Raw genomic sequence first — 10,382 nt, forward strand, 5'->3', positions numbered from 1 at the left:
CACCCTCAGACCCACACGGTCAAAATCCGAGTCAAGAGGTAGATCCCGACTACCCATAACCCAATGAATCCAAATATATATTTGGTTTTCGAATCCAAGTCCAAATCATCGCTCAAAACCTCAATTTTCATTCTCTTGAGTTGTAGGGCAAAACTCCAAATTTCATGCCAAAATTTCATGTTTTAGATGTTAATAATCCATGTAGATTCTTGAAATAGTACAACAAAATGAGTAGAAATTACTTATCCCAAAGTCTTGTATGAAAATCTCCAAGCAAAACCGTCCCTCTCAAAGTCTAAGGTTCAAAATATGAGAGAATATGCAAAAATCCTGAAATTCCAACTCTTAACCCAACTGCAGATGTCATATTTGAGACATGGGGCTTGCAAATGCGACCCTCACAAATGCGACTCTTGATCCGCAAATGCGAAGCCCCACCTGACCATGCCCTATCACAATTGCGAAGAATCTGACTACCGGCGTCACAATTATGACATAACTCCTCGCAAGTACGAGGTTACTTCAACAACCCTCAGTCACAAATGAAACAATAACCCTGCTCGCATTTGCGACACACCCATCACAAATGCGGCTCACCCGAACCAACAACAACTCAACAATATTACGACATGCTCCGGATGGTCCGAAACTCACTCGAGCCCTTCGAGATCCCGTCTAGTCATTCCAACAAGTCCATATACACAATACGAACTTATCCAATTGCTTAAATCACACTTAACAACACCAAATTCAAACCTTATTATTTCTTAACTTCATAAACTTTTCAACTTCACCGAACGCGTCCGGATCACTTAGACATAACAGATCGCAACCAAACTTTACATACAAGTTTCAATCAACTAAATGAACCTATCTAAGGTTTCAAAACCACAATAGAAGTCTGGTAATACTGAAGTCAACTCCCGATCAAACCTATGAACTCTTCAATTCTTCAAATTGCCAACTTACGACAAATAGAGCCAAAACCTTCTAGGAATATCTAATTTCAAATTCGAATATACGCCCAAATCCAAAATCACCATACAAACCTATTAAAACCATAAAATCCTGATTCCATGGTTGTTTACTCAAAAATCAAACCTTGACCTACTCTTCCAATTTAAAGCTTCCAAATTAAGAATCACTCTATCAAAACAATACCGAACCTTACGAACATTAATACCAACAATATACGCTAGTCATAATAAATCATATGAAGCTAATCAAGGTCTCAAACCGCCGAATGAAATGTTAAACCTCAAAATGACTGGTCGGACCATTAGAGACATGTTTCGCTGATATAAACTGTTGCGTTGTATTTTTTTTTCACTTCAACTTATATTTTGAAAACAAATTTTTCACTACTGGCAACCACAAATCTTGTTCATAGATGAGATATTGACAAGATGCTTCTTAGACAAGAACCTTTTAGTTAATTTCCCATATGTAAGCTTAATCATGGCAGTAACTGTTAATCCTCGAGCTTTCTTCAGAAACCCATTAAGCAATTTGGAAAGGTTGGCTGTCAAGATGCCCCATGTCCTGCCGCCATTATGATGAACTATCCACTTGTCTAATAAAATGCCCATTAGGTAAGTGTAAGCTTCTGGTCTATCATCTTTTAAACATTGCAATGATATTTTTAAATTTGCATTCTTGGTGTTTGATAGCAGCATGCCACATCATTCCCTCTAACTACTTATTAGGAAACCTTGACAAGAAATTGCTCTTCAGATGCCTAAGACGCAACTGATGATATGCATTCGGTTCATGCAAACTGAACCTACTCCTCAAAACTCCATAAAATTCAGGAGCCAATGTGATATGTATGTAACCCTCCTATGACCTTACACCACATACAGTCCAAGGCAAGCGAAAAACCGCGACCAAGCTTCTCTGAATTCCTTATCAATTGCAAAAGCTAATGGGAATATTTGCCCATTTCCATCACCAGTTACAACAATTAACATCTTTAAATTGTATTTTCCATAAATATGAGTACAATCAATGGAGATAATATGTCTGCATCTTTTAAATCCAGAAATACAAGGTTTGTGTTAGTGTTACGAACCAAGCCTATGATACGTATTGTCCGCTTTGAACCTAGGCCCGCATAGATTTGTCATTTTGGGCTCCGTCATCTCGAGCCCTAAAAGCGTGCGTACCATGTGAAATTGTGTCATACCTTATAAAGCTCTTTACTTTCCTCTCTCATTCTGATATGTGATTCGCCTAAGGTGACATGTGCACCCCTTCTTCAGAAACTTGCCAGCCTAGAAGCCTGCAGTCCTGCTTGAACCGCCCTCATCGGTCTGCCCTCCATCATGGGCATCACATTCACCCTCTTGGGATTCAGTGTCCTCGCCGAGGTTTGCTCCACCACCGAACTGAAGGAGATTCAACTCTAATATCACACTTGTCACGACCCAAGCCCATGGCACGCATTGTTCGCTTTAAACTTAGGCCCGTAATGATTTGTCTTTTTGGGTTACACTACCTCGTGCCCCAAAAACACACGTACCATGTGAACTTGTATCATGTCTTATAAAACTCTTCACTTTCCTCTCCCATTCCGATGTTGAATTCGCCTAAGGTGACATGTGCACATCTTCTTCAGAAACTTGCTAGCCAAGAAGCCTGCTAGTCCTGCTTGACCCGTCTTCATCGGCCCACCCTCCATCATGGGCATCACAATTTGAATGCCAAAAAATATACTTAAAATATTTACCTCCATTATTGAATGATCTGCCTCACCCATTCCACCACGGTTCCAGGATAAAAATGTTGTAGTACATTCATGATCATAGGAAGCTGCAAAATGACTTATCAAAGTCACCAAATATTATCTTGAATGGACGTCTTCGACCAAGCCACACTTTTTTGTGGAGTGTATGATACTACAACACTGACTGTAGTTTGCAGATTTTTAACCTTAAATTGAGGGTTGTTCCTAATGGGAAGTAACAACAAAGAAGCAATAAAGTTAGTATGCAGTTTATAATGATCTTCTGGGATTACCCTCATCTGACAGATGTGCTTGGAAATGTATTTTTCTATTGTCCACAGATTTGTTTGAGTTTTCCTGTCTCTAAACATCCACTTACAACCAGATTTCCACATCCTGTTAGGTTTCGTGAATTAGCCTCATTTTCATACATGGAAAAATTCTGAAATTCTCCCATTTTCTTTGCATTATTTTTCCAAAACAAAATATAAGTGTCATGTTTGATTTGCTCCGCCTTATTGCGTTCGCTGAAACACTGGGGTTTGAGGTACCGCTACACCAGTGTGGATAATCCATTCTATCCCAGTGTGGATAATCCATTCTATCCTGGGAGGAAATAATCCTAAACCTCGGGTACTAGGAGGAGATTAAGTTCCTTAAGGATATACTGTGAATTCACTCAGATTTAATTTTGTTCTTCCTATGCATTTCTGTTTCTCTTTTACTTTACAAAATTTTCTGGTTTTGAAACACAGGATACCAACAAGCTTAAGGAACTTAATATTTAGTTTCTGTGTTTGTCTTAACATCTATTTGTTGGAGACTAAACAAGAAAGAGAAAAATTCAGTGAGGAACTGTATGAATGTTGGGCACGACGTATTCCAGGATGCAAACAAAAGTGCCTTTTACGCACTTGATATGAATACTAATTATCGTTTATTTGTCACTGAAGTTTTAAGCTAGTGCTTTATGAAAATCAAGGTAACTATTTGACTTGAAATTCTTGTATGATTTAGTGGTTCTAACAATTCTGTCCATATTTTTACAGAGCCGCATGGGTGATATTTACAGTAATACGAAAAGTTGTGACTGTTGAAGCCTTGGAGAAACTCATCTTTGTTATACTTCCAAATAATCGATCCAAGCATGAATAACTAATAATTGCGAATTGAGTGACGGGGATGAATCGTGCTTCTTATCTCATGCAATCAGGATGATGAATATTTCATTCGGAGAAAGGGAACTCATCAAGGAATAAACTTTAAGATAAGTTTCAGATTTTTTGTTAATTTTTCTTGTTGGGAAAAAACTTTCGTGATTTTCTGGTAAGTATTTCCATCACTGCAACAATTTTGATTTTGAATGTGCAAAGGAAAAGATTTTGGTTGTCTTTGTTTCCACGTCAACGTGACAACGGTGCAAAGATTCGTGATTGAGGATGTTTCTACAAAGAAGAAATGTCATTGCAAAAACTCTTAATATGCACCCAAGTCATGAAAGGAAATGGCATGAAACTTGATCCTTTGGGTTGGCAATTACCGGTTGATAAACTTTCTGCCAAATGAAAAATTTATTTGACCAAAAGGATGCAGATTGAGAGTGTGGACAAATGAATATCTCCGGTAATAAAAATAAACACTTGATATTTCCTATTATGAGCACTACGGATATGGAACCATTTATGAAAAGTGCTAATGGCCGGAAAAGTCACAATTTAATCACTGTAAAGGCAAAACAGTGAATGTGACAATTTAAGAAAGTGATAATATATCAGGTTCTACTTTTATGGCGCTATTCATTTTTCTTAATTAAATTATTTGCTCAATATGATTTATGAAATCAGATTCTACAAATATAAAGGGCAGATGTTCATTATGTGATGATCTCAAATCCCATTGGATTGGGGGCGTGTATTGTGTGGCGTTGTAGACTTTGGATAGAACAATGTCATATGAATTCTTTCTGAAGCGAGAAAGCAAAGTGGAGGAACTCCTTATCCGTGGTGAATTGTAAGTTATCAAAATCGGGTTACCCTTTCATACTCTACTTATTTTTAATTGATTTTCTATCCTGTGTGAGTTATGAAATTCAGTTTCTATAATATTAGGATAGATATTTATTAAATGATGATCTCATATTACAAATCTAGAATTATATGCATGATTAAGAATGGCACGTATTTTTGTTATTCCTTTAACCAAATGAAAAAAATTATTAGTATTTGATATACAATTAGTAGCATGCATGGTTTCTTCAAGGAAGTAAGACATGAATTAGCCTTACAGTAATACTTGAAGTATTCTTGAGATCATGAATATAATATATGTAAAGATGAACATATATATGTTTGATTAGAGAAAGAGATCAAACTGTTTAAAGCGTTATAATGGTTTAGTTGGAAAACCATTTGGAAAGGGAATTAAAATTCTCGTGATTTTCTACACCCATTATGGAGACTAAAATCTTGGTGATTTTCTACTCCTGCTTCGAGATCAATATCTGCGTGATTTTTTCGTTGAGATTAAAGTTTTCGTGACTTTTTACTCATTTATCGAAAATTAAAGTCTAAGTGACTTTATACTTGTTTTGGAGATTAAAATCTTAATGATTTTCTACTCCAATTTATTACTCGGTTTGAAGATTGAAAAACTTTCCAGTTTATTAGATTTGTTTGTATCAAATATTACTCGATTTGAAGATTAAAAACTTTACCGTTTATTAATTCTGAATGTGTTAGATTGGGTTGAAGATTAAAAGCTTCGCCATTTATTAATTCTGGCTCTATTGTGATACAAATAACAGTTCATGTGGTTGGCTCTACAAAGTAATAGGGACAATGAATGTGAATCTTCTTTTGAAGAAATATGTTTGGAATATGGTATTATTCATCAAACGACAGCCCCTTAGTCACCGTAATCCAATGAAATTGCGGAAAGAAAGAATAGAACCTTAAAGGAGATAATGAGTGTATTGTTGATAAGTTGTGTTTACCCCAGAACTTGTGGGGGGGGGGGGGGAGGAGCTACTCTTTACAACTAACCGAATACTCAATCGAGTTCCCCACAACAAAATGCAATCCATTCCATATGAAAAATGGAAAGGAAGGAAGCCCAACTTAAAACATTTTAAAGTGTGGGGGCATTCTTGGCTAAAGTACAAAGTTCCTAAATCCAAAAGGGTAAAGATCGGACTGGAAAATATTGATTGCGTTTTCATAGGATATGCAACAAATACTAAGACATAACATTTTCTGGTTCATAAATCAGAAAATTCCGACATTCATATCAATACGGTAATCGACTTAGATAATGCTGAATTCTTTGAAAATATTTATCCGTATAAAAAGGAATGTGAGTCGTCTAGTGAAATATCTAAGCGACCTCGGGAAAAAGCAAAGAAAAATACACCTAATAAGGTGAATCCAAGACGTAGTAAACGTCAAAGGACAACTACTTCCATTGGATCAGATTTTCTGACATTCTTGTTCGAAAATGAGCTTCAAACTTTGAAAGAAGTTATATCTTCCTCGGAAAGAAGCAATCAATAGTGAGATAGAATCCATATTAAATAACCATACTTGGGAGTTAGTTGATCTTACTCTAGGCAGTGAACCATTGGGTTCCAAATGGATGGCATTATTGACATGTATAAGGCAAGACTTATTATCAAAGGATATAGACAACGAGAATGTCCTAACTATTTTAATACATACTCATCGGCTATGAGTATTACGTACATATGGATGTTAGTAGCATTGTCTATGGTGTATGGTCTTGGAATCCATCAAATGGATGTGAAGACAACCTTTTTAAATTGAGATTTGGAGGAAGAAATTTATATGTAACAACCTGAGGTTCGTGATTCCTGAAGGAAAAAAAAAGGTTTGCCGACTTGTTAAGTCACTTTACAGACTAAAACAAGTACCCAAACAGTGATATGCGAGATTTGACCAAATGATATTGTCAAATGATTTTAAAGTTAATGAGTATAAACAAATGTGTTTACGTTAAGAATACTTCAAATCATATAGTCATTATTTCATTATATGTGGATGATATGTTGATGAAATATTTGAAATGTGGGGGCTTTTAGATTATGCATGACAAAAGCCAATGTTAGACGTAATGTCTAAATGATATAATTTTTGAACCTCACCATTACTTAGTGGATATTGATATGATAGTCGGTGAATTCATTACTTGTTCGGTCTTAGTGATGAAACTACAAATTCAAAAGTTGTTTACGTGCCTTTTCAGAAATGATTTATTCTTTCTTGAACATTTATAATGTTTAGCTCTTTTATGAAAGGGTGTCACCTGGAAGGCTATGACTTTTCATGAAAAATGTGTTTATATATTTTGTATAAACATGACCATTCATGAACAAATGTATTGATAAGTTGGTCTATAATGAGGTGAACCAACTGATGAACATGACCAAAATTCATTGCAAGTTGGATTTATTTCATGAATGAAGGTGTTATAATTTGCATATCATATAGAGATATGAATAAATATCATAAAATTGTTTGAAAATGGCGGAGTGATTGCGAAATATATTTTATATTAAAAGGTTATGGCCACAACTGATGCCAATCATTCCAGCTGTTATTATAATATACTATTGTCACATTAAGTGTAGTCAATAATCTGATATGCAATTAAAAGTCGAGACATATTAGTCTACGACATAATGAAGTTTGCATTGAACTGTCATGGCAATAAAATGAGTTGGGATATTTCAAATATATCCATGACTATGCATTGCACTATAATAACTATACTGCGAGTATTGAAGGGTATAGTGATGCAAATTGAATCACCGGATAAACCTAAACTAAATTCACAAGTGGATATATTCTTACAATCAGTGGAGGAGTAGTGTCTTGGAAATCGTCCAAACAAACGTGCATTGCCGCTCTACAATGAAGACTGAGTTTATAGCCTTAGACAAGGCCGATGAAGAATCTGAATAGCTCCGGAATTTCTTGAAGAAATTCCATCTTAGCCCAAAATATTGGCACCTATATGCATACATGGCAATGATCAAATGAAAATAGGAAGGGTTGGGAGCATTATGTACAACGGAAAATCTTGTCATATACGAAGAAGGCATAAAAATGTTAGGCAACTACTCTCTAGAGGAATTATCATAATTGACTATGTAAAGTCAAGCGATAAAGTGTCGGATCCACTTACAAAAGGCCTAACTAGAGAGGTAGTTGAAAGTAGGGGTGTTCAAAATCGAACCGAAACCGAAAACCAAAAACCGAACTGCAAAAGTGGCTTAATAGCTTATTGGTATCGGGTTATCGGTTTAACGGATGGAGAACTGATTGAAATTTTATTATTAACGACTTATCGGTTTGGGGGAGGATTATTTAATTTTCTTATATATATATCGCTAACCCGTTATATAAATATATATATATATATATATATATATATATATATATATATATTCATATGTATATTCATATGTATTCATATGTATATTAAATATCCCTTCCACATTTTCACTAATCCACTATTGAAGAATTTTTATTTTTTCTATTGCTCAAACCTATAACATGCCGACAATCTCCTTCTTTGCGTGTTATAAATGTATAGGTAAATGGGATCCTAATGCACCAGCTTGTTGGCCAAAAGAAGATAGTAACAAGCAATGGCTTGTGTTTTACAACCATTGAAGGTAAAAGTGAAAAATGGTGGGAATACATGCAAAGTAAACTGATTTTTTGCTGGTTTCTGCTATTAACAGTGTAACATGAAGGACCAAAATAGGCCTATGTAATACAGATTCAACTAGGAAGATAAACCGCCCGATAATAGCTAAACCGATACCAATCCGCCCGATATCTTATCAGATGGCTAGCAGATTAATACATTTAAAAGCCGATAACCGATAAGCCGAATCGTTAAAAGTAAATAACCGCCCGACCCGCCCGATAAGAAGCCCTAGTTGAAAGGTCATTGATGGGAATGGGACTATGGCCGAGGACAAGTCATTGTGGCGGTAACTCTACCTAGAAAACCGGAGATCCCAAGATGTTGGTTCAAGGAGATCAAACAAAGTCATTTGTAATGGTTCAACATTGTCAAATAAAATTTTGGTCCATTGTCGTGATGAGATAATGTTCAGTATCAAAGATAAAACGTTAAGGTTTTTTAATGGTTTCTAAGTTTGATACGGGGTATATCAAATCGTGTATCTGCGGGATAACACGTTTAGGAATCATCTATGTAAGTGTGAAGTGTTAGCCGCTTCAAGGAAAATTCTGTAAGGCCAATTCTCTATGCACTTACGAAACCAGGCGGTGTTCATGGATGAAATGAACACAACAATGAGAACCAAAGACGGTTAAGGGTTGATTGTGTGACTTATAGTTGTCTAGGTATACACCAAAGCTCGACGGTTCAAATATATCAAATCTACCGATTGACCGAGTATATCCGACATATGTTCACTACGGAAAGTTCAAAGGGAAACCTACTTATCCAAATGTGATTAATCCTTACTTGCGAATCACACAAGTTTTTTGCATGTTTTTTAAAACATATTACCATTCCCCATTCATGTGGGGGATTGCTAGGTTTCGTGAATGGGTGTGAATGAGAATGGAAGAGGCACCTTTTGAATTGCACCTCTTCATCTCACCCTTTCATTGTCTATAAATTTTAGATGCTTAGCCTCATTTTCATACATGGAAAAATTCTGAAATTCTCCTATTTTCTTTGCATTATTTTTCCAAAATAAAATATAAGTGTCACGTGTGATTTTCTCCGCCTTATTGCATTCGCTGAAACACTGGGATTTGAACTACCGCTACACCAGTGTGGATAATCCGTTCTATCCTGGGAGAAAATAATCCTAAACCTCGGGTACTAGGAGGAGATTAAGTTCCTTAAGGATACACTGTGAATTCAGTGGACTCGAATTTAATTTTGTTCTTCCCATGCATTTCTGTTTCTCTTTTACTTTACAAAATTTTCTGGTTTTGAAACACAGAATACCAACACACCCTTCAATGAATGGTCCATGATTTTATTTTTGCTTCCAATACCTTGAACTCCCTATTTGTCCCTAAACTCCATAATTTCACAGCACTTTTCAATCTATCCTTATTCTTTACTAGGGAACAACATTCCAGGCTCAAAAGCAATTGCATTATCATTCATCTAAAATTTGCAACGAACACTCTCTGACTCACGGGTAGATGCAAACACCTTTGGATGACCCCGAGTATCATACAAAAATGGATTGTTCTCCTTATGAAATGATTGTGTGTGCTGTTGTACATCGTCAACTCGCGGTTGGCTATCATTCTCACATCATGATCAGAACCAGAGTCTTCAATCTCACCTGACTCATATGCATCATTCGGAGCATCGCTATCAGAATCATCACCCCTTCATCGATATGAACATCAGCTTCAGCCTAAGCCACAATATCAGAAAATACTGGAATTTGCAGGATTTCGGTATTCACAGGTATACCGACTGCTTGTTAGTTCCTGGACCATCTCCAAAACTATGACAGTGATAATTACCAATAGAAAATTGTGTGCCAAGATTATTACATCCATGGCCATATCTACTAGGTGTTTCGTCAATTTGTGGTAAAAAATTATAAAATTCCGAATAACTACTCATTGGA

This window comes from Nicotiana tabacum, chromosome 24 (genome assembly GCF_000715075.1).
Source record: "Nicotiana tabacum cultivar K326 chromosome 24, ASM71507v2, whole genome shotgun sequence".
NCBI classification, from domain to species: Eukaryota; Viridiplantae; Streptophyta; class Magnoliopsida; order Solanales; family Solanaceae; genus Nicotiana; species Nicotiana tabacum.